This window comes from Acomys russatus, chromosome 31 (genome assembly GCF_903995435.1).
Source record: "Acomys russatus chromosome 31, mAcoRus1.1, whole genome shotgun sequence".
In the NCBI taxonomy this organism is placed as follows: Eukaryota; Metazoa; Chordata; class Mammalia; order Rodentia; family Muridae; genus Acomys; species Acomys russatus.
Genome location: NC_067167.1, coordinates 37351067 through 37376833, shown reverse-complemented (window position 1 = coordinate 37376833; position 25767 = coordinate 37351067). Strand labels below are relative to the sequence as shown.

Genomic DNA, 25767 nt, shown 5'->3' with positions numbered 1-25767 from the left:
TTGTTGAGTTTTGGAGACAGGGTTTTTCTGTGTAGCCTTGGCTGTCCTGGACTCGCTTTGTAGACCAGGCTGGCCTCGAACTCAACAGCGATCTGCCTGCCTCTGCCTCCCGAGTGCTGGGATTACAGGTGTGCACCACCACGCCCGGCTGCATCAACTGCGTTTTTTAAACGAGACAGAGCCGAGTGAGGGTATCACCGCAGGACCCTGGGCAAGCTGGGTGAATGCACTAGGCTGGGCTAAACTAGTCTCGAGCCTCGGTAGAATTAGGTTGCTGGAGGGGAGCAATCCTAAAAGCAGTTAAAATTAGGAGTGCAAGTAGTAGCCTGGGGGGCCGCGGGGCCACAAGGGTTAGCAAGGAGCCGGGTAGGGGGCGGGGCCGAGGGCGCCAGGCTCAGAGGCCCCGCCCCACCCGGGAGTTCTGGCAGCTCCGTCCTGGGAGCAGTTCCGGTGCCAAAACCCAGCCCTCCCCGGCTCCCCCGGAAGTGCTTGTCTAGGGTTCGGGCCGGAGAGAGGCCTTGAAGACACAGCCGCCCAGGCTCCGTCGGCTCCGAGTCCGGGGCTTCTGGTGGCGGAGAGATCGCGGAGCTCCGCGGCCGCCACCCCGCGCGCTCGCAAGCGCCTTCGTACCCACGGTGAGTGGCCCGGGAAGCCGAGCCGGCCCTGCGGCGGGCGGGCGAGCCTCGGTCCCCGCTGTCCGCTGCAGGTTCAGCTGTCCGGGTCCGGGAAGGGGGTCGTCGACCGCGGCGGAGCGCGCGGGCCCCGCGGGCCGGGAGGAGGCGCGCCGTGGGGCCGCGGGGTGGGCGGGGCGCGGCGGGAGCGGGTCCCCCCGGAGCTGCGGCCGCACAGGGGGGCTCCGGAGCGGGGCCCGGCCACCCGCGCCGCGACCCCTCTCTTCTCTGCTGGAGCAAATGGACTCGGCGCCTCTGCTGTGGGGTCTGTGGACCCAGGCCCTGGGGACCCGGACAGCCAGGCTGCACTGGACATCAGTGTCCGACTTTCGTCGCCTCTTGGGTCTGTCGGTCCCCCCACCCCACCCCCCTTCCCAGCTCAGTAATTATCCTGTGTCCCACGGGTGTAGTCTCAGCCCGAGGGTGGAGCGCTCCCTGTGTGGATGCTTGGCGATCTTGTGCGGGGCTTTTCATCCAAACGTGCGTCAGGGGCGCCTGGGTTCGATTTGGACTCGGCTTGACACTAACTTAACTGGTTCTGGATCGCCTGAGTAGGGTCGGTCACTGAGGCAGTGGCGTTCTTTCAAGGGTCTGTACTCACTTGAAAGCTGAAACTGTCGGGCTTCTTCAAAACAAAGATTTGAGGAGAATCGTAGATTCAGCTGAGTTTCCCGGTGTTCTTGCTGACGTGAAAAAAAAATGATGCTATTCTCGAACGAGCCTTCCCAATTCCTGTGCTTATCCAACGTCATTCGGGACGTTGCACAAGTTGACTGTAAAGGGCTGGAAAACTCTTTTTCTACCCCAGCCTTTCATACTTGGAACTGTCATTTCTTGAGCTTAAAGAAAATGTACTGTTTCTCCTCAGAGGTTCTCTGTGTCATCCAGCTGATGTCGCAAAGTGGACATTCCCACAGCTGGACAAGAGGTGTGTGTTGATTTAAACGTATTAAGTGTTTAGCTAGAATAAACCGAGAATTTCCTAGAGAAGAAACTCTTGTAGGCACTCTTAGTAAACGGAGTGTAGGTAATAAACTACCGGTGAGAGGATTGTAGGACGTAATGAAGGTATTTTCCACTTCCAATGAGTTTTGAATTATAATCGGAAAGTTTTTGTTGTTGTTGTTGTTGTTGCAAATGACCTGTGTTGTTGCAGTGTCAAGTATACACAAGTCATCGTCATGAAACCAGTGACATTATCTGTGCTTCTTATGCTTATGTTAGTGTTTATTTAGAGTTTTGTCTGTTTGTGTCTATCTCTTTCTTGTACTTATGCCATTCTCCTTCCACTACCAGAAGAGAAGGTAATATCACGAATGAGGGACATAGTCTGAAGTGACGAGTTCCATGAACTGTCTATGCGAAGGAAAATGTATTTCATTTAAAAAAAATTTTTTTTTTCTGCCAGGCATGGTGATGCACACATTTAATCCCAGCAGCATTTGGGAGGCAGAAGCAGGTGGATTGCTATGAGTTCAAAGCCAACCTGGTTTACAAAACGAGTCCAGGACACTCAAGATAACACAGAGAAACTCTGTCTTGAAAAACTGAAAGAAAAAAAAATTTTTTTTTCTAATGCCAGAGGTGGTTCACATCGGGTGCCTTCTTAGATTATGTCTCTTCTTCCTTCTCTTTTTCTCCTTTTTCTTCTTCATCATCTTCATCATCATCATCAATTTTGAGACAGGGTCTCCGCATGCCTGGAGCTTGAGGTTTTGCCTTGGCTGCCTGACCAGCAAGGCCCAGGGATCCTCCTGTGTCTGTTCTGTTCTGTGTCCTTCAATCCCGGTCCAGGCTTTACAGACATGCCCCAGCACCCAGCGTTTACATGGATGCTGGAGTTGCCAGTGTGGGACCTCATGCATGCTCAGCAAGCACTGTACATGGAGCCATCTCTCCAGCCCTGCAAGTCTATGTCACGGTTGTTGGTATTAAACAATAAAGGGAGGTGTATTTTTTTAAGCTTGTGGGGAAAATGTGAGTGAAGGTAAGCTGTACAGCTTTTAGATTTTGCTAGAAAGTGTGTCCTCTTATGTGTTTGAAGTACTCACTTGTTCAGAGCCTAAGATTGGGAGGTTGAATTAGAGTCTTGAAAATGAGTCAAGTTAGATTTGCTTATGGAGTTGCACTGATACAATGTATTTTGAAGGGAAAAACTATGGGAGTTATAAAGCAAAAAAGGAAATTGGTGAAAATCAGATACTTTCAGGCCTTGTAAACTTTAACTATTTCTCAAGTCAATTCAAATGATATTGAGCATTTTCTATGTATTAGGCTCTTTTAGGGAATTATGTAGGGAAAAATAAAGACAAAGCCATTAATACTTAGGATTCATGTTTTGATAATCTTCCTGGGTGTGTTGAAATCATAAAGAATTGCACTGTCTAGGAACACTAAATCTCCTTTGAATTGGGAATTAATTTGGAGGGAGGTGTTGAGTGCTTCATGAAAAATACTGTGCTAGGCACTCTAACTCACAAGGATGAAGTCTGCTCTTTAGAAATTTGGATCTAGTAAGGGTTTAAGATATTTGTACAAGGCCAGGCGGTGGTGGCGCACGCCTTTAATCCCAGCTCTTGGGAGGCGGAGGCAGGCAGATTGCTGTGAGTTCGAGGCCAGCCTGGTCAACAAAGAAAGTCCAGGACAGCCAAGGCTACACAGAAAAACCCTGTCTTGAAAACAACAAAAAGATAATTTGTACAGAAGTTTATAGTATAAATAAGTGTCTGGTCGGGTGTGGTGAATGCATGCAGCGGCAGGAGGAGGGGCAGGAAGGTGATGGTTAGCTGCTGACCAGGGGACCCTTCTCACAGCAGGCGAAGACTCTCAAAACAAACAGATGTGGGTGGGCTTATCTAAAGTTTGGGGTTGTACAAAAGGAAAATGTTTGTTTTAGCTTAAGTCGACAAAGAAAACCGGAGAGAGATGGTAATACTCATAAGGGGAGGCCAAAGCTATTATTTATTGGGCACTTAGTTCTATGATAGGTATGTTTTTTCAACAACATAGAAGCTTCTTTCTTTTGAGACAGGGTCTCACTGTGTAGGCATCTCTCATAATAGTCAGGATACTGAGTCTCAAATATGTTTAGTAACTTCTCCTACAGTTACGTGGCGAGCATAACAGTCTCTTTTTGAAGCCACATCTGCTTTGTGGGAAAGCTGGTATTTCTACTTGATGGTGCTACTTCCCAATAAACTTGTGTCCTTTTTATTTACTTAGCGCAATTTTTGAGACACGGTCTTCTATATCTAAGGTAGGCGCAGGGGTCACTTTGCAGTCAAGTGTGACCTCGAACTTCTGATCTGTATTCTCCTGTGCTTGGGATTACAGGAGTGAGAGGCATGCACCACCACACCCTGCTCTTAAACACAAAACCTTAAATTAGTTGGTGACGGAGGGGTAAATTCTTCTGAAACAAAGACTCAGGACTTAGGACTTGGTGGGGAAAAAGACCTTTCAGATTAAGGGCAGGGCAGTTTTGGAGCTGAAAAGGCTCATGGTGTAGATAGCCATCAGTGGGCCAGAAGGCCTGGATGGTGTAGACAGATGTTAGTGGGGTGGACGGCCTGGATGGTGTAGACAGATGTTAGTGGGGTGGACGGCCTGGATGGTGTAGACAGATGTTAGTGGGGTGGACGGCCTGGATGGTTGTAGACATATGTTAGTGAGGGATGGTGTAGACAGATGTTAGTGGGGTGGACGGCCTGGATGGTGTAGACAGATGTTTGTTAGTGGGGTGGACGGCCTGGATGGTGTAGACAGATGTTAGTGGGGTGGACGGCCTGGATGGTGTAGACAGATGTTAGTGGGGTGGACGGCCTGGGTGGTGTAGACAGATGTTAGTGGGGTGGACGGCCTGGGTGGTGTAGACAGATGTTAGTGGGGTGGACGGCCTGGGTGGTGTAGACAGATGTTAGTGGGGTGGACGGCCTGGATGGTGTAGACAGATGTTAGTGGGGTGGACGGCCTGGGTGGTGTAGACAGATGTTAGTGGGGTGGACGGCCTGGGTGGGTTACGCTGGAATTAGAGAGGGAGCTTGCCCTTTAAGAAGAAGCTGGGTAGTGGAGCATTGTTTAGGTGCTGTATGTGGAAGTTCAACATTCTGAAGGAAAGGAGAGTGTGTACCTTGTGATAGTTTAATATGGAGAATGACTTATTACAGCAAGCTATTAATAACTACTGTGCATACCGAGAGTGATGCTAGTGGGATGAGAACAGAGACTCAGCAGGCCTCGCGCTGAGTAGGAAAGGCCTGGAAGGAGAGGTGTGGACAGGCAGACATGGAAAGTCATGCTTTGTAACCCTGGATGATGGTGGTGGTGGTACTGCTCCTAGGAGTGTGAGTGAGGACTTGCATCATTCGGACCGCCTTAATGTCCAGAGAAGCCATGATCATCAGTGTGCTCCAGGCCCAGCAGGCAGAGGCTCTATTCTTTTCTTTTTCTCTTTTGTTTCTTTGTGTGTTTAACATCCTTACATATTGGAACTATTTGAGGCTTTTTGAAATGTAGGTTTGCAGTTCAAGAGAGTGGTCAGAGCTAGACATATCTAGATACAGGGAAAATACAGATTATTCAGATCCATATACTAGTTGAATCTGTGCCAAGGGAAAAGAAACCCAAAGCAACAGCAGCAATTCCAAGCCTGCGTTTAACTGGCATCTGTTTAAACTAGAAGGAAAAGAACAGTACATAGACAGTTTTATGCAGTGAGTAAGGAATTTGATAATCTGGGCCCTTCAATGGAGTAGAAGGAAATTTGTTCATTAAAATTCCAGTTAAGGGGCTGTCCAGATGACTCAGCAGGTGAGGTGCCTGCGCCACATCTGATGACCCAAGGTGGATTCCTGCCACCACATGCTTGAAGGAGAGAACCAACTCTGCAGGGTATTCTCCAATCTCCACATGCAGGCCGTGGTGACCTGCCCTCTTATTGACGGGACACACACACAGTCCCACACTAAAGAAATCTAGTTTAAAAACAATCCAGTGGGCTGTGGTAGTATACATCTTTAATTTTAGCATTCAGAAGGCAGCCGCAGGGAGATCTTTGTGAATTCTAGGCCAGCCAGGGCTACATAGTGAGTTCCTAGCTCAAAAACGACAGAACAGAGCCCCCCAAAACAAAAATTTAAAAATTGATTTGAACTTGGGCATGGTGGTGCATGCCTTTAATCCCGGCACTTGGGAGGCAGAGGCAGGCAGATCTCTGTGAGTTCAAGGACAGCCTGGTCTACATAGTGAGTTCTAGGACAGCCAGGGATACATAGAGAGACCCTGTCTTAAAAAAGCCAAACCAACTGAACAACAACCACAACAGAAAAATCCATTCGAGGCAGGCTGGGGAAGTAGTTTAACTGTTAGAGCTTTTACCTAGCATGCTTGAGGCCCTGGATTGTAGGTTCGATCCCCAGCATTGCATACCAGGTGTCTTTAACTCTAGCACTCAAGAAATGGAGGCAGGAGGGTTAGAAGTTCAAGGTCATCCTCAACTACACTGGAGTTGAAGCCTGTCTAGGCTATGTGAAACCCAATCTCCAAAACAAACACCCCCTTTTACAACCTCCTCAAACAAGAAACAACGGAACCAAGAGCTAGCAAGATTATTGTAGTATCATTGCTGCTGTTTGAGACTCATTGGCTCAGAGTGTCAGGCTGATTACCTTATAGCCATAGTTAGTTGTTTCTTTGGGCATTTGTCTGTGAGTGCTGTGTGAGGATTTGGAGGTAATGATGTGGTCTGTCTGTTTTTCTTTTTTTGTTTTTGTTTTTGTTGTTTTGTTTTTTCAAACATGGTTTCTCTGTGTAGCCCTAGCTTTCCTGGAGCTTGATCTGTAAACCAAGCCGGCCTCAAACTCAAGCCTGCCTCTACTTCCAAAGTGCTGGGATTAAAGGTGTGCACCACCACCGGCTTCATTTATTTTTTTGTGTGTATGACTTTTATTTTATTTTGATATTAAGAACCTCTGGGGGAAAAAAAAAGAACCTCTGATATTCAAAGACGTTACTTGTGCCTCTCATTACAGTGACTGTTAATATAGTTAATGTTGCCTTTTGTAAAGAAAAAAAATGGTATTTATATATAAAATAGTTTTTAGGCTGTTTTATTTGGGGTTCCTTAATGCCTCTACCTTCCTTCCACAACCCCTCCTCCCCCCCCCCCCCCCCAAGTAGGAGAGAAAGAGGGTTAATCTCAGTTGTCAGGATGTCCAGCAGTCCAGCGAACCAGCAGCCTTTCTTCCTGTCTCCCAGTCCTCTTTCTGAGCTCTGATATTTATACCCTCTCTGAGTCCTCAGACTTAAACCAACTCTAACTGGCAAGGACCATGCCCCCTCTCCAAGTCACGTGAGACTGTTATCAGCAGAGGACAAACTAAAAGCATCTCACATTTAGGATTAAAACAAAAACCTATTTACATAACATAACTGAGTTTTTAAAGAAACCAAAACTTGCGCTATATATTTTTCCCCTCTGGCTCTCAACTTTTTAGGCATCTCAGATAGATGATGCACCTCCAAGCTTCTATCCAGCCCAGTAGAAGTATTTTTAATTAACAGGAATAACTTTATTCAAATGCTCTGATTACCATAGAGAGATGAAAGAATAAGACACTTCTGTGTATCAAATATGTAAAGATTGTTTTACTTTGGCTACTTTGTTGTTGTTGTTGTTTTTAACGTGCATTTGGTGTTTGGCCTACATGTATTTCTGTATGTGGGAGTCAGAGCCACTGGAACTTGAGTTGCAGATGGTTATGAGCTGCATTGTGGGGGCTGGGAATTGAACTTGGTCCTCTGGAAGAACAGCTAATGCTCTTAACTGCTGAGCCATCTCTCCAGCCCCTACTTTGACAACTTAAGAGCTATGAATCTGTGGGATTTTGTCTTTGCTTTTTAAATAGTTAAATAGGAAGAAATTGTATTTTACACGTAGAAGATTGTAATAGTTTGCAGAATGAGTCTCAGCATTGTAGCTTTTAAAAGACATGTTTGTTTTTAGTCAGAGTTGCTGTAGAATCATTTATTTTTGTCTTTAGAATTAAGACCTTCCTTTTGCTTTTCTAGACTATGTTTTTCGTTGTTATCACAAGCACTAGGGGACTTCCAAAGAGTCCTGCAGCAGGGTGTTGTGGGAGTGAGCTTTGTCTGAGCTGCTTGGTTTAGTTTCACTGAGCTTGGTATTAATGAGGCAAAGGTCAGGAGTTCCATTTAGCTTTGAGTAATGGCCAAGCATGCATCTCTCACTCCCACCAGCTGTCTGGGAAATGCTGTGGTCATCATTGGTCACAAAAGGGGCTGGATGAAAGTGGGATGGTATGCCACTGGAAAAGTTCAGCTTGGTGCTTCGGAATTGACTCTGGGATGCATACATCGGAGTTACACTTGTTGAGCTGTGACTTTGGGAGAATCCCCAAACTTCCTCCAGGCTTCTGTCCCTTGCCATTGAAGAGGTTTTTAATGTGTTCTGTTGCTGGCCTGTTCCCTTGAGGGCCCTAGCCAATTAGAGCTATGGTTCTCACATATTGAAGTGTGTGCTGGCGTCATGGCAATCTGTCACACTGTTGTCATAGACTGTGAAATGAGAATGTAGTCTGCTTTTTAAGACTAAATCTATTGACTTTAAAAGATAATCTTTTTTTCTGAAATTATTGTTTCCTAATTTTGAAGTGAATACATTAGCTTTTTGATGAATAACAATGATTGAATGATTGGTTTGCTTTCTTTTTTTTTCAGGGAGCCTTTCATGTAGTATGGTCTTGAACCTCTTCTAGCCCGTGACTGCCTGAAACACATGATTCTCTCCCTTGTCTCTCAGTGGCTTATATTATAGGAGTGAGCCACATTCCTGGCAGGAGCGTGTGTGAGTATATGTGTGTGCACATAAGTGTATGCATGTGTGTGTATGTGTGTGCTTGTATGCATGCATGTGTTATGTTTTTGTGTGTATGAGTGTGTGTGTGTGTGTATGCATGTGTGTGTATGTGTGTTCTTGGCAGACTAAGAGTTAGCAGTACTATGCTGGTCTCTATCCCCTTTAAAGCGTGGTGGCTTTGTGAAATCTGAAAGTCTTGGCTTAGATAGTATTTGGAGGTGTTGGAGAAGAGTGTTGGCCTTACACATTTATGCACATTCAAGTTAGTTTCAGGGTACATTCTGCCCTGGTCCCCTGGAGAAGGTCATGGTGACCCTGAACACTGTGGAGCTTAGCCCTGTCTTTCCCTGTTAGTACTTGCAGCCGCAGCGCAGACTACCCTCAGGCGGTTGAGGCTGTTCCTTAGACTCCCAGAAGAGACATGGTGAACTGGTGGCTTGGAGATGCTGTTGGGAGCTGCTTTAAGCCATCACTATGTTATCAGCCAACAAGATAAGTAGCTTGCCTGTGATGTGGGGAAACAGCAGGAGCTGCCTCTCCTTCGCCCTTATGCAGCAAAGATCGCTGATGCTCAGGTGAGGAGAGCCTTTTTATTCACTGTGGCAAGTAAATCCTGTGCAAATAAATACTAGTATTCAAAATGGCTTCTAGGGAAGGGGAAGGGTGAAGCACTGTGCATAGTGAGTGATACAGGCAGAGCCACAGAAGTCCTCCTGAGGATACAGAGCCGCCATTAACAGATGCCAACAGTCTAGATGAGAAGCTCACTGAGTCCTTGTCCAGGAGGGTGGGAAGGGCACAGGGCTTTAAGACACAGGCTTAGCCTAGGCTGCTGAATTAAGTTGTGGCGTTAGTTTCCTTTGAGTGCTTTATAGCTTGGGTATTTATTTATTTTGTTTTTTTTCGAGACAGGGTTTCTCTGTGTAGCCTTGGCTATCCTGGACTCACTTTGTAGACCAGGCTGGCCTCGAACTCACAGTGATCCGCCTGCCTCTGCCTCCCTAGTGCTGCGATTAAAGGCGTGTGCTACTACCGCCTGGCGCTTGGGTAATTTTAAAAAGTTGGATGATTATAGAAATCCTTGAATTTGTATTGGGATACCTAGAATAAAATGTTGAGGTTAAGTTGAAGCAGTTTAAGTGTCCGGAGGTTTTGCTACCTTAGATATTAAACATGGTGTTGGCAAAGACTTCTGCATATAATTGTTTATGGGATACTTAAAAAAAAAATCATATGTAATTCATTTATTTTAATAATGCAGGTTTTGGGCTGGAGAGATGGCTCAGCGGTTAAGAGCACTGCCTGCTCTTCCAAAGGACCCGGGTTCAATTCCCAGCACCCACATGGCAGTTCACAACTGTCTGTAACTCCAAAATCTGACACCCTCACACCAACACATATAAATTAAAATTAAATAAAAAATATTTAAAAAAAAATAATGCAGGTTTTATTTTCTAGCAAGTATTCCCAATGGCAAATGAGTTGGATGAGTACCCTCAAATATTTAGGGAAACAGCCTAAAATATTGCTTTTACAAGTAGAAAAATCTTTGTCTATAAAGTCTTGTTTTATCTATTAAATTTGCAAGGATTTTGGCTTTTTTTAATATATATAAACAAGTCATCTTGTTGATGACGTGTGTGTATGTGTGTGTGTGAGAGAGAGAGAGAGACAGAGACAGAGACAGAGACAGAGACAGAGAGACACTGGGAATTGAACCTAGGGCCATGCATATGCCTGGAAAATGCTTTACTGCCTGAACTCTGTTCTTGGTAGCCCATTGCCTCAGCCTTCCATGAGGTTGGGTGTGTTTCACTGCCTAGCTTGGGATCAGTTGCTGTCTCAGAAAAAGTCTCCCCTCTCTCCATCTCTCCATATTGGTGGAGCTAGGGAGTGAACCCAGGGCTTTGTTCAGTATAAGCACTGCAAGATCTCAATGATTTTTTTTTTTATTAAATAATTTACTTGTGAATATGTCTGTCTGTCTGTCTCTCTCTCTCTCTGACACAAACACACACACACACACACACACACACACACACACACACACACACACTCTGCGCGTGCGTCAGAGACAGCTCCTTCCAAAGTGGGTCACAAGGATTACATTCAGGTTTTACCTACTGAGCCATCTTGCAAGTCCTCAGAACATTCTCTGAAATGAGGGTCTCTTATTGTTTTGTTTTCACAGTGGTTCTTGCTATGTAGCTCATGCTCTGAATTCACAATCCTCTTGCGTGTCTTCCCCCCCTTCTCTCTTTCTCCCCCTCTCCCTCTCCCCACCCCCCCATTACTCTGTATCCTCTCCCAGCTGGCTAGTTACTCTGCCTCAGGCTGTCTCTCAGGCTGGGATTTGGGGCATGAGCCACCATGTCTGACTTTCATGATTTTAGTTTAATCTTTGTGGCATTTCTATGTATTTTAGAGTTTTGGAAGTTAAGCCTCAGAGACAGAGCTGGTAAAAGGTAGCAATGGAATTCAAACCCCAAATATGTGTGAGATTCTTTTTATTGGCTACAGTTGCTTTAGAATTGCTATTAATGTTTATATACTTGTACAATTAAATGTACACATAACAGGTCCATGGTTGCTGGCTGAAATAGATTACTGAAAAGGTAACGATTCCAGTGTAATTATATATATTATAATGTATACTTATATGTGAATATACATAGAATGCATATATCTCTATAAATAAACACAATGTATGTATTTGTTGATAACTTAGGGCTCATATGGAAGGAGTTTCTGCGATTTTGCATTAACTTTAGCTCTTCTTAGACAGGAGCAAAGAAAATCTGCAGATAGTGACGGAGGTTAGGGAGGAAGAGCTTCTGCTGTCGGACTCAGATAAGCAGGGGTGGAGAGGTGCTCAGCTGCTAAGAGCACTTGTTGCTCCTGCAGAGGACTCAGGTCTGATCCCTAGTGCTTACACTGCGGCTCACAGCCATCAGTTCCCGCGGATCCAGTGTCTGCTTCTGAACTCCTTGGGCACCAGGCATTTCAGGCATACATGTAAGCAAGCAAAACCCTCATAAACATAAAACAAAATAAATACATCTAAGAGATTTGGATAATCAGGAGTTAGTTGATTTAATTGTGTTGATATTACACTGATCTACGGTGTAATGCTGGCTAGTACTTTCCCTTGCTCCAGTGAATCGTGGAAGTTGGCCCCTTATCCAGATCCATCCATTTCTGTCCTGGGATTTCTGCCTCCCACTGTAGCCCTGGTAGTCTTGGTCCTTTTGAGTAGCTCAGATCATAGGCCTTTTATTCTAAGTTAGTGCTGGAAAGACGTGGGCACTGAGCAGTTGAGACCATGAACCAGTGTACTGACTAGTGGGCACAGTGAGTGACTGCCATTTTCTCTTACATTGTTTTCATATCTTACATGCCTCAACAAAAAAGGTTGTAGCTGGAAAGATGGTTCAGTGATTATGGGCAGATCCTGTGTTTCCAGAGGGCCACAGTTTGGTTTCCAGCATCCATTACCAGGCAGCTCACAACTGCTACTGCCGGCAGCTGGGTGTGGCATACACTCCATCACCCCACCCTCATAACTAAATACAAATTTTGAAAAAAATAGTTGACTATTACACTTACTAGTGGGTATTGAACATCTTGTTTGGAAGATTCAGAAGAAGTTTCATTGGGGACTGTTACCTGGATTGGGAGGACGCCTTAAGAAAGGATCTCTGGAAAAAGTGACGTTTATCAGAAGCCTAAATGATTAGCATTAGGGAGCTTGGGAGAGAGGGTATGTCTTATATAGAGAATCAATCACACAGAGACCACAGAACTTCTAGGGCCTTTAATGTCAATATGTATGGCAAATCTTTAGAGGGCCCAAGGTATGCATGGCCACCAAACTTGTTGACATGGCATTATGAATGTTTTGTGCAGTGTGGTGGTTATTAATCTCTAGTGTCAGCTACTGCAATTGGGTTTATCTTGGAGGAATTACTTTTTTTCCTATTTGATTTTTCTGAGATAGTGTTTCTCTGTGTAGCTTTGGCTTTTCTAGACTCACAGAGATCCACCTGCCTCTGCCTCCCTATTGCTGGGATTACAGGCATGTGCCACTATGCCTAGTTTATGAGGAATTATTTTGATTAGGTTAATTAAAGTGGGAAGACTTGCAATGGTGTGTAGCACTGTTTCCCAGCCTAGGACCCTGTAGTATATGAGGAGAAAGTGAGTTGAGCACTCCTCCTCCTCTTCTTCCTCCTCTTCTTCCTTCTCTTCCTCCTCTTCTTCTTCCTCCTCCTCTCCCTCCTCCTCCTCTTCCTTGTCCTCTTCCTCTTCTTCCTCCTCTTCCTCCTCTTCCTCTTCTTCCTCCTCTTCCTCCTCTTTCTCTTCCTCCTCTTCTTCCTTCTCTTCTTCCTCTTCCTCCTCCTCTTCCTCTTTCACTCCTTCCTCCTCCTCTTTCTCCTCCTTCCTGACGGGTTACACATGTTGTCTCTAGCTCCGCAGCTGTGACCTTCCTACTCTTTGGACTGTAAATTTCAGTTCTGATACAAGTAAACCCTTTTCCCCTTAAGTGCTCTTGCCAGAGTATGTTATCACTGCCACAGTAACTGCCAAAAGTAACTAAGGATGGAATAACTTGTAAAAACTGGGGAGTTGGGGGCGACGATGACCAGGCGTGCCTCCAGGAGTGAGCTCAAGTGTTCTAGAGACAGCGGGAGTGTCATTCCAACTCAGGTTAAGGGTGTGAGATAGAGGGTAATGATGCGTGGACATACGTAAGGACAAAGAAGATTCAGAAAGGTGAGAAAATACTATTATTATGAATAAACTAATTGTTTTGGAGGTTTTCTTTTTCTTTGGTCCTGGGGATAGAATCCATGGTCACTCCCATGACAAGTGAGAGCTGTGCCACTCAACGAACACCCTAGGCTTGGAGATATTTTTCTTTTTAAACAGTTATTTCGTGTTATGTATAGTCCCAACTCTTCTTTTTAAATGATTGATTTATTTATGTATATTATTGTTTGGTCTGGACATATATCTGGGCTTCTGGTGCCACCTCCATCAGTGCTCAGCCGGCACAAGCCCATCTGTTCTGTATATGTGCCTGTCATTGCTGGTCATTCCCAATGGCCATAGTCAAGTCAATCCATCGCAAAGCCTTGCAGGATGAGGCACACTGATGCTGAGACAACCACCTGACATTGTGCACAGCGGCAGTGGTGTCTTCACTTCACTGCTGTTGCTGTGTATTGTGGGCCACTGTTCTATTCTTCAGTTTCTCTGGCATAAATATGTTTAGGCCAGTTCAGTGTTTGTTGAATCCCATGGGGTTATAGATATAGACAGTTGTGAGCACCATGTGGTTGCTGGGAATTGAACTCAGGACCTCTGGAAGAGCAGCCAGTGCTCTTAACTCACCACTGGCCATCTCTCCAGGCCGTAACCCAACTTGTTATCTATCATTTTAAGCAAAGGCAGTATTGTACAGAATAACATTAAATGGGATCACATAGCTATATGGATTTTGAAAAGACATTTGGTAACAGTGAGAGGTTTCTGAGTGAGCAGCAACCAAAGCTTAATTCAGAAGCAAGCAGTGCTTGTCTATTAACACAGCACACCTTCAGTGTGGCTTTTGCTCTGAACACGTAGCACACTCACTGTACATTGTGTGGCCGTTGTGCCAGGAAATGCCAGTGTGTACTCCCCAAAACACCATGGCTCAGGCTGCAGGCTGCAGGCTGTTGTGGTACCAGTTGCACGGCGCTTGCTGTCCCTATAGAAGGCTTTGATCTTACAGGAACATAATGGCTCATTATAAAACAGATTTTGAATATTTTCCTACCTTCCTTCCTCAGGATCTATCAGCTTAGAAAATCTTTGAGTTGTATCGGGTTAGAATGCCTAAATTAAGAAAATTCTGGAGTTGCTGACTTAAGCTTTATTTAAAAAAAAAGTTAAATGGGGCTGGAGAGATGGCTGGATGGGTAAGAACACTTGGTGCTCTTTCTTGCAAAGGACCTGGGCAGCTAAGAATCCTTTGTACTCCAGTTCCAAGGGATCAGTGCCCTCTCCTCGCCTCCAAGAGTCCCAGGCAGACACAGGGTACAGATGAAACATTTGTGCATATACAATGAAATGAATAAATCCTTGTAGATAGTTGAATGAATTTTGGTTTGAGAGTAGGGCAGAACTTCTAACAAACACTGAACTGGCCTAAACATATTTATGTCAGAGAAACTGAAGAATAGAACAGTGGCCCACAATACACAGCAACAGCAGTGAAGTGAAGACACCACTGCCACTGTGCACAATGTCAGGTGGTTGTCTCAGCATCAGTGTGCCTCATCCTGCAAGGCTTTGCGATGGATTGACTTGACTATGGCCATTGGGAATGACCAGCAATATCAGACACATATGGGCTTATGTGGGCTGAGCACCAATGGAGGTAGCACCAGAAGCCAGTAAGTCAGGGCCTTTAGTGTATACATCTGAATGGGGTGGGGCATTGTACATCTGAATGAGGAGAGTGTTTCTTGTATGAGGGGGTGGCTCTCAGGCCTCAGTCATTCAGGAGGAGGCAGTGTGTCTCTGTACACACTGTCAGCATCTGTAGTACTCTGCTTTGGAGAAGGTCTTGCTGTTCCTGTGGGTCAAAGGTATTAGAGTTCTTAACATGCTTGTGCTCACATGCACAGTACAAACTGACTCAGGACTTCACTTGCTCTACATTTTGATGATTATAAAATTACAATTGTCAGTCAATCCTGCAAAACACTGAAGAGGCTGCATCATGGCACTGTGAACTGTTCAGCTAACCCTTAGGTATGTAAAGGTAAACAAGCACGTTCATCTCATTAGTCTGCAAATTTGCTTTCTCTTTAAATAAGTGGCAAAATATGTACACCAAAGAATTGTTTTGGAATGATTTAGTATCAGTAACTGTTTGGTTTTTATGCCTACTTTATAAATGTAGCTTACCTGAGGTCACATTAAAATTTCTTGGTCAGGAAGGGATCACCAGTGGAATCAGTCTAAGAAACCCTGATTTACAGTGTCTGCTCAGTTTTGTTTGCTGCCTTAAAAAACAAGGTGTATTTTCTTTTTTGCATTATAAAGATTGAACCTCTAGGCCTTATACCTGCTAGATAAGTCCTATACCACTGAGTGTTGTCCTTGTGCCTATATTAAATGTTTTTGTGAAGCAGTCTATCAATTTTAGTGTTTGCTGTTATGGAAAATATCCTTGATATAAAGGTTTCTTCATGTTTGTAATTGTTACTTTAGGCCAGACTCCCAGGTATGATTTTATTTTTTAGATCAAAGGCCATCAATACTTGGAACATTTGACTAATTGTTTTCAAAAGAATGGTATTATTAATGGTTTACTGTCCTTGTTAGATTACTAGTGTCCTTTCCAGCTTAGCAGTTGAAAGAGGCACTTACCTCAGTGTTCTAATTATAGAGCCATTGCTTTATGTAAGCTTTTCCATGAAGAGTAAAGTTGGTTTAATGTCACAGTGACATGAACTTTAAGAGGTGATATTTCCTTTAAGTGGTTGGGAAAGCCGTTTAATATCTGTGCAGTGTTCAGCCATTCTGATCTAGAAGTTGAACTGCCAGATACTTATATTTATCTTTGTCTTGGCTAGTACCTCGTCAGTTTGAATCCTTGACCGCCCCACTGCCTTTCTTGCTCAGGAGCCCCTGCTTTCTCCATTGCTACTGCGCCAGCACCCCGCCCATTTCTCCTGCTTCTTGTCATCTTGAGACGCCAGGCCATGCTGGCGTATGCAGGCACTGTTGTGTTCCTGTCCTTGCAGTGGAGGACAGCTGCCTCCAGTTATTACCCTGGACTGCTTTGATGGTCCCCACAGAAGTTACATGACTAACAGCATATGAAGTATGTTGTATATTTCTGTACAGAAATACTAGAAAATGAGGAAATTGCATTCCTTCTTACTCTCATGCATGTTTTAGGAGATACAAATACTTTTTTTTTTTCATTTGAGACATTCCTTTTTTGTTGTTTGGGTTTTGTTTTGTTTTTTGTTTTTTGAGACAGGGTTTCTCTTTTTAGCCCTGGCTGTCCTGGAACTCTCTTTGTAGACCAGGTTGGCCTTGAACTCATAGAGATCCTCCTGCTTCTGCCTCTGTAGTGCTGGGATTAAAGGTGAGCACCAGCACACCCGGCTTGTGACAGTCTTATATAGCCCTGACTGGCCTTAAACTCACTATATAGCTAAGAATGACCTTTAACTACTTCTTTAAGAAAATTGCTTTTTTTTTTTTTTCATTTATTTGTCTATGTATCTATCTGTCTTTCTCTCATCTATTTATTTGTGTGGTGGTCAGGGTACAGTGTCCTGGTCAAAGTTTGAGAGTTGGCTGTCCTCTTCTACCATGTATGTCCTGTGGATGGGACTCAGGTTGTTGTTAAGCTTGGCAGCAAGTACTTTTACCCACTGAGCTATCTTCTCGTCCTGACCTTGCTTGAACTTATGATTGTCCCACCTCCACCTCTTAAAGCCAAGATCCAGGTATGTGCTAGCATGCCTAATACATGTACATCACGTGTAATACCACTGTGCATCATCACTATTAATACAGTACTGAGGATTAAGCCCCAGACTTTGGACATGCTAGGCAAGCACACTGCCATCTAACTGATCATCAGAGCACAACCAAAGAGAATAAAGCTCTTAAAATGAAATAAGTTTTTTTTTTTTAAAGTGGTGCTGGAATTCAAACCCAGGCCTATGTTTATGCTGACAAGTGCTCTGCCACTGAGCTGCATCTCTGGCCTTCCAACAGAATTTAAATTTAGTGGTTAAGTAGTAGCCATTGTGCTTACTTAAGTACATTGCTTTATTTAGCCTTCACAGTAGCATAAAGTTTTGAATGTTACATATAAAGATCTCATATATGATATATTGAACCTATAATCTATCCTAAGTCTAACAGATAGATATTCTATAGGTACATAAGGAAAATAGTTAAACAAGGTATTCAAAAGCTTCAGAGACCTACAGAATATGGCATTTAAAGATGTTTTTATTATTCTAAAGAGTATTTGACAATAAGACAGGTTAACTCCTGGCAACACCCAGCCGACCTCAAAGAAGATGATAAGCATCAAAGAAACTCCTTATGGAGATGGCTTCAAATGTGGCAAACCAGCCACTGGGCAAAATGTTCTTGTTTCTACCACAGACAGAATTCTGCCTAAAAATGGGCAAGCTTAGATGCAGGCAGAGTCAATGGCTGAACTTAGCCAAGACAGGGTAAGCAAGTCCTTAATAGTCCTGCCTTGCAAATATGTCAGATCTATTGGGCCAGAAGGCTGAAGATGATGCTCCAATGTTATAGAGAGTGTTGGGTGACTGTTCAGGCAGTAAATTGTCTCAGTCATTTTTTCATTTTGGAAACTGCTAACCTGCACGTCAGGTATTTAAGTTTTATTCCTACTCAAGTCTCTGATGAGGTTGAAGACCAGATAGTTTAGTCTTAAAATTAAGCTTAGATGGTTAGGGGTTAAGATGTTTTTAAATCAAGATAGATGTTTTAAGTTAATAGAGATGAGATATGATAGATAGTGCTTTTCATTCAGAAATTTAGACCCAACAAGATAGGAAAGATGTTTACTTCAAGTTTGCCAAATACAAATAGCCAAATCACTATGAATGTAACATTTATATAACTCCTGATTGTCTCGTGCTTCTTCCTACTGTATGTAGTTTATTTTACTCATGTGTAATAATATAAATGTATATGTTAAAAAAGAAACATAATTTAAAAAAAAAAGGAAAGCCAGGTATGGTGGCGCACGCCTTTAATCCCAGCATTCGGAAGGCAGAGGCAGGCGGATTGCTGTGAGTTTGAGGCCAGCCTGGTTTACAAAGTGAGTCTAGGACATCCAAGGCTACACAGGGAAACCTTGTCTTGAAGAAAAAAAAAAAAAAAAGGAAAAAATAAGAATGTAATGTAGATGAAGATAAGTTCAATGTTATAAAAAACAAAACAAAACAAAAAAGGTTCATGGGAAATCATAAACAGGCTTATTTTACAATGAGCTATTTCTGTATTACTTAGAATAACCTCAAACATTTTGTCTCATCCCTTGGAGTAGGTGGGCCTATAGGCACATGCCATTGAGTCTAGCTATATTTTAAAAGTTTTCCTGAAATCTATATCCTCTTAATAATTTCTCCGCATAAGGCCAAGGGCTTGCTTGCTTGTTTGTTTGTTTTGTGTCTGTGCCCTTTGAGTAGAGTTCTGGGTTGCCTTTTTAGCAGTCTTCATTGAGTATCCTCGTCGTATCCTTTCTTAAGGAGAGAGCATCAGTAACGTTTGCATATTAGATTATGACGTACACACTCCTATAGGTGTTTGTTTTGAGATGAGTCTCCCGCTTCAGTGTCCTGAGCACCACTGTCGCTGCTTCTGTGTACTTTTATGCTCTCTCTTCTGTTGCTGTATTTTTAAAAGAGTTCATTTTATTTATGTGTGTGTCTATGCTGCATGTGTATGGAGGTGGCCATAGGAGCATTGGACCCCGTGGACCTGGAGTTCTGCCGTTGGGAGCCACCTGGTATGGGTGCTAGGAATTGAACTTGGTTTCTGAGCCATGTCTCTAGCCCCCCTTTCCTGTTCTTTTAAAGCTGTCTCATGTCACCTAATTTTATAATAACTGTAAAAAATGGGCAGGACCCAACAGGATGGCTCGGCCAATGAAAGGTGACTGCTTATCACGCCTTATGACCTACGTTTGACCCATGTGCTAAGAAAGAACTTACTTCTCTGAGTTGCCCTCTGACTTCTACACGTGTGCTGTGGCAGACACAACACACATACACTCCAATTTTTAAAAAGTTAGCCTTTCAGTCTTTTTGAGCCTTTCATAGAAACTCTCTCTCTCTGCTTGTAATTCGTCAGTTTACCTAATTATAGTTACAAGTTGGCATGAGTGGGTTTGGGAGCCAATAGCTGGCTCTTTTTTTTTTTTTTTTTTTTTTTTTGGTTTTTCGAGACAGGGTTTCTCTGTGTAGCCTTGGCCATCCTGGACTCACTTTGTAGACCAGGCTGACCTTGAACTCACAGCGATCCACCTGCCTCTGCCTCCCAAGTGCTGGGATTAAAGGCGTGCGCCACCACGCCCGGCTAGCTGGCTCTTCTTAAGCATCCTGTTTATGTGGTAAGAGCAGAAGGGTGGAGACACTAAGATAGTTTATGTAGAAGACTGCGCCAGTCTTCTGGTGTGGGAGTCAGGGAGGAACTGCAGACCTTTGTTTCTACAAATGGAAGGTAGATTTAAAAAAAAATTATTTATTATTATGTATACAGTGCTCTGCCTGCATGTACACCTGCAGGCCAGAAGAGGGTATCAGATGGATGTGAGCCACCATGTGGTTGCTGGGAATTGAACTCAGGACCTCTGGAGGAGGAGTCAGTGCTCCTAACCGCTGAGCCATCTCTCCAGCCCCAAGGTAGATGGTTTAAAAAGGATTTCTACTGAATTATTCTGGTTTCCATCTTATAGTTGAGAAAACTGAGCTGTCAGGAGCTCTGCAACCCCAAAGTCAAGTAGATAACAAAAGCTCTGATAACAGGATTTGTGCCTAGATCTGTATCGGTTCAAATTTACATATTAGAGGGCTGGATGCCATTTAGGTGGCTTTATTCAGTCATTAATAAGCTGGAGTGTACTTGGGCTGGGTGGGGGGCTTCTTACCCCTGCCCATATCCTTCATCTTTTTATCTTACCTCTCAGTTCTTGTTTTAAAGTCTGATTTTTTTCTTTAACATAAGAGTACATTGTAAGTTGAAAATTAAACACAATTATTTTTAAAAATAATGACTGAGTAGTGATGGTGTTTGGAGGCAGAGGCAGTCAGATCTCTGTGAGTTTGAAGCCAGCCTGGTCTACAGAACAAGTTCCAGGCCAACCAGAGCAACCCTATCTTGAATTGCTCCCCCTGCCCCCAATTTTGTTGGACATGTGTGTATAGTGACTATACCTTACAGACCTTAGGAGGGAGCCTGCTATGGAAGTAACTGAAATAAAAGAAGAAACCTTATTATTTCAGTTGAAACTCCTTAGTAGTGTGGGATCTGATCAGTTTCCTTTGTCTGTGTGTTTGATAGGCGTCAGTTAGTTGAGGCCGTGAGAGGCCTGCAGATGCGGATCCATGTGTAGCTGTTCTCAGGTGAGCTTCTTTGTTAGCTAGTACACATGAAGGCTTTTCCCTGATTAAACTTAAACATCTTTCAATATTTGGAGCCCAGTATGTAGTTTTCGATTTTTAAAATATTTACTGCTATGTGTATGAATGTTTTGCCTGCTTGTATGTATGTGTGCCCTGCTCGTGCCTGGTGCCTGTGGAGGTCAGGAAAGGCCATCAGATCCCCTGGAGCTGAGCAAGGATGACTGGGAACCACCATGTGGGTGCTAGGAATCAACTCCAAATCCTCTGCAAGAGCAACAAAAGCTCTAGAGCACCAAGCCATAGCTACAGCTCCTACTTTTTCTATTTGGGGAACAAAAAATGTATCTGATTATTGAGGGTGTGTCTGTGCCATGGCACATGTGTCGAGGTCAGAGGACATTTTTGTAGCATTGATATGTAGGTTCTAGGCATGAAATTTAGGTCACCAGGCTTGTGCAGCTAATGCCTCTACCTGCTGAACCAGCTCTCAGGCTCAGGGTTTTTATTATTCTTACTGAGGACTATAATTACCAGAGGTTTCTGGTCATGAGATAAGTAGTGTTAGTCCCTTGAGTTTTAATTTCAATAAAAAGATAAATTTAGTTATTGCATTAAGTTGGGGTTCTATAAAGGAGCTGATAGTGTTCATGGAGAGGCTGGCGTCTGGTAGTTAGTCATTCAGTGCATGAAGCTGGTGTACAGTGGTCCACTCTGGCATTGGCGTTCTGGAGGACTCCTGGAGAGCTGCTGGTCTGCAGTTTGTGCTGGTTGTAACCCTGGTGAAGAGATGCCTCAGCAAAAGGAGAGAAGAACTTGGTTAGAAAGAGTTAGGACAAGCGGGCAGAAACAAAAGCATCCTTCTTTAATGTCATTTTATTTGGGCTGCCTCTAGTTGTAGAAGAATGTTAATTCAGAACATGGCTGCAAGAGATCACATCCAAAGACCCTCTATGTCTGTGTGATCTGGCTGGGATACAAACACACTATTAATCCCCAAGGCAGAGGCAAGCAGATCTGCATTCAAGACCAGCTTGGTATAGAGTAAGTTTCAGGTTAAAAAAAAAAAAGCTTACGTCCAGGTGTGGTGGCACACAGCTCTAATCCCATGCAATGAATGTAAAGAAGGCTTATAGAAGGAAGCCCCCGTGTTTGAAAGTGATCTCTAATTGAATGGCAGAAAGTGACACATCAGAGAGATTTGACAGAATAGGACATGCACAACTGTCACAGGGAGAGGAAGAGGAAGCTACTTAAAGGGGGACAATGACAGAAGGAGCCAGAGAATGAGAAGGAGCCAGATTAAAGTAGATTGCTGAGTTAGTTTGAGGCCAGGCAGTGCAATTCAGAGGCCGAGGGAGAAACTAGATTGAATAAGTCAGCTAGGAGAAGATTTTGAGCCAGGACAGCTGAGTTGAACCAGCCAGCCCAGAGCTCAAAAAGAACAAGTAAGGGTGAGCTCATTAAGCAGTAAAGTCTCAGAGGCTGAAAACAGTCTAGGCCTAGGTTAGATTGTGTAGAGGCTAGAAGCTTCCAGGACTAGGCCTGTTTTAGCAGACAGAGGCAGTGAGTCTTGGAGACAATTGAAATTGGCGAATAAAAAACTAGAAGGTGTGGCACCAGTTTAGGGTGGGTCTTCCCACCTCACCTCAAGAAAGTCCCATACAGGCATGCCCAGAAGCTTGGGTTTTAGTTGATTCCAGTTGATAACTGTAATCAGATTTCACAGATTCATCCGTGTCAACTTGACACAAAATCATTTTTCCTTATGTCATACCTAATTTCCAAGTGAAAACAATTACCAGGTCATAATTCTTCCTAACATGAAACAACTACCTTATGGATAGTCACAAACTCGTATATTTTAGAATAGATGGCAATGTACCTTGAATAATGCTTAATTTTTAGTATCATAAGAAACACAATAACTACTATAATCAATTTTACATTACATTATAAAAAATACAGAAAAGAGACACAAATATCTGTTTAATATATATACTATATGTATGTGTACATATGTATTATATATTACATATACAAATATATTTTAACAAAACAGATCCGAAATGCATGTCAATTACAGTCATGTCGACAACTGCTCCTTACAACTACCTTCCAGTTCCAGAGTGATCTGAGTACATTGCCATCAAGGTGGGGAAACATGGTAGCAGGTAGACATGGCAACTAGAGCTGGAAGCTCAGGACCGAGGGCAGAGTGCAAACCAGGAATGGAGTGTGGCCTTTGAAACCTCAAAGCCTGCCCCTGCTGACATTTTTTCAGTGAGGGCTATCAGCTAGGAATGAGCATGCTGATGGCTGAGACTGTGGGGTAGAGTTGGGGGCGGGGTGTCATTCATCCAAACCACCACAATAAGCTAAATGCATCTAGTGCAGCTGTAGCAGTCACAACATCTTTCACAGTCTCATTGCTGTTCTAAGGTTTAAAGTCTAGTATCCAATTTCTTTGGAGATTCCAAGGCAGTCTCTTAACTGTATCCCTGTAAACTCAAAAAGCAAATTACATACTTCCACCACACAGTGTCAAGAACAGACATTACCGTTCTGAGAGGAAGGAAGAAAAGCTTAGTGAATAGCTGTGGACCAAAGCAAGACAAAAACTCAGTGGAGGAGACACCAACACTGTAGCCTTGCGCCTGGTTTTGAAGGTCTTATGGCGTTCCATCCCTCTAGCTTTGCAGCTCTCCTTGTCTGATAGCCCATGGCTTTGACACCTCTAACATCTTGGGAATCCCAGTGCAACCCAACCTTTGCTTCTGCAACTTGACACAGTGGCCTCTCAGGGCTCCGCATTTCTGGCTTTTGTGGTTCTCTTACACGATGAAGGATGATTGCATGACTCCTTATTCATGTGTCCTTTACAGTTCTAAAGCCAGCACCACCTGGATGACACTGGCAGGTTTGGCTGCTAGTTTGGGAAGGACGCTGGCCCTCTTCAATCATATTTGCAGTGGCTTTTTATTGTTTCTTTTTAGCAGCAGAAAAATCCCTCATGGCTTTTCAGGAGCTTAGCTGGTGGGGTCTTGCCCTGACGGCACCCTTCACTTTATTCCGGTGCAGATCTGTCTCCCCCTAATATCCTTGTTTCTTTCAGCACAAGACTTGGGTGCAACATTGTTCCTGATGTTCTTTTTTCTCTTCAACCTGTACACATTGCGTTTCTTTCTGCCTCCTTGGTCTTTTTTATTGTAACCTGCCTCAGAGTGATTATTAGTAACCATGGGATAGAGTCAGCATTAGACTGTCTTGAAATCTCTGCCAGTGGAATTAGTCCATTACTTCAAATTTAGCCTCAGGCAAGTTCTTAGGACAAGGACAGAAGCAGCCACATTCTTTGTCAGAATATCACAAGAATGGCCTGTACCTCAGCTGCTTCTATTGTTTCCCTCTGAAACTTGTGGAGATGCTTTTCACGGTCTCTGTGCCTCTCAGCACTGCTGCCTTCCAAGGTCCTATACAAGGACGGCCTAGCGAGAGCCATTTGGCAGTGCACAAACCCTTTTCTGGTCCACAGTCTTCCATATTTGAAATTTTTAAAAATTAAGGTGTTCTTGAAGGTGGAACTGAAAAACATTGTCCTTGCATATGAATTTAATGTGTGTGTGTATGTGTGTGTACTTATTAATCTCTTACATGTGCTTTTAATTAATACAATGATAATATTCTGATAATATTCAGGACTTGAAGTTTCTTGAGCTATAAATTCTTGAGCTATAATTAGTAAAATTAAGAATATGCAGCTGGTGATATTCCAGAAGTCTGTTTTCTTTGTAAATATCATGGCCCATAAGCACATAATTATGTGGCACCACTTCTTCTTTTAAGTATGCCACTGTTTCATGAGTTTTTATGGGGGTGTGGCGTTAATGTTGCAAAGGAAGGCCCTGATTTCTTTTTTACATACTAGTATCCTCCGTTTTCTGAGGTGCGTTCAAAACCTCTAAGACCATGTTTGATTTATTTTTTTCTGCACAGAAAAAACAAAAGACCTCAAGTCTGTAAAATTTAAGCTATCTAGTGATACAGATGTGTGGTGGTGCTCATGTGGAGGATAGAGGTTGAGGGCTCAGTTCTCTACCATGTGAATTCTGGGAATTGAACTCAGGTCATCAGGCATGGTGGCAAGCACCTTCCCTTCTGAGCCATTGTGACTCTTGTTATCAGTGGTTGGGGCAGCAAAGCCCATGGAGCCATGGAGGGAAGTGAGGGACTTACGGCTGAAAGATTGAGAGATGGTTATAGAATGAAGGTTAAGGTTTTTTGCTTTTCACTTTTCTAGTTGACATACATTAATTATACAAGTGGGAGGAAGTGAGAAATGGGAACTATGTTATTAGTTCTACCTTCCTAGTTCCTGGGTTGTCCTGAGATGAGATTAGGTAGGTCTTAGAGAAGTAAGGGCACATCAGATTCCCAGAGTGTGAGGATAAGGGAAATGGGGTGGAGAACTGAGAACTTGCTGTGTAGACCAGGCTGTCCTTGAACTCCCAGACATCGGCTTGCCCCTGCCTCAGAGTGCTAAGATTAGAGGTGTGCGCCACCATGCCTCGCCACATCATGTGGGCTTTTAAAGACTACTCTTGACCGGTGGTCTCTGAAGTGAAAACACACAGTTAGACAGTGCTTTCTGCCTGCGAAAGCTGGTTGGTTTAAAGGTGTCCAGTGTTGGTCTCACTTGAAGGAGTAGCAATAGTTTTCTTTCTATTTAATTCCATGGTGGAACAAAACAGTTTACTGTACATTGTCTATCAGATGTCTAATTTCTCAGTCTGTTTGTGAACATCAGCAAACACTTTGTGCATACTCCTGCCTTGATTTGCATGTGTTTATTTTCCTTTAAGGTAGCATAAAACTAGTAATGGAATTCCTGAGGTTTTGAGAGGAATAGTCTTGGCAAACTCAATTTTAAAACTAAAGGCAAATTAAGATACCAGTGGAAACAAAGAGACACTGTTACTTTAGAAAAGGGTCTTCTGATATTTGCAAAACTAGTGTCTTATATTTATATTTATATAAGCTT

General features: G+C 43.5%; 1 long non-coding RNA gene across 1 annotated transcript in view; it reads left to right on the top strand.

Moving 5' to 3' along the window:
- The first annotated feature begins 476 nt into the window (after positions 1-476).
- The window catches only part of LOC127183755 (uncharacterized), a 50302-nt gene continuing 25011 nt past the window's right edge, over positions 477-25767 (top strand). Inside the window, exon 1 of the long non-coding RNA XR_007830055.1 lies at positions 477-635. This is a non-coding gene — a long non-coding RNA (uncharacterized LOC127183755). The remainder of the gene's footprint in view (positions 636-25767) is intronic.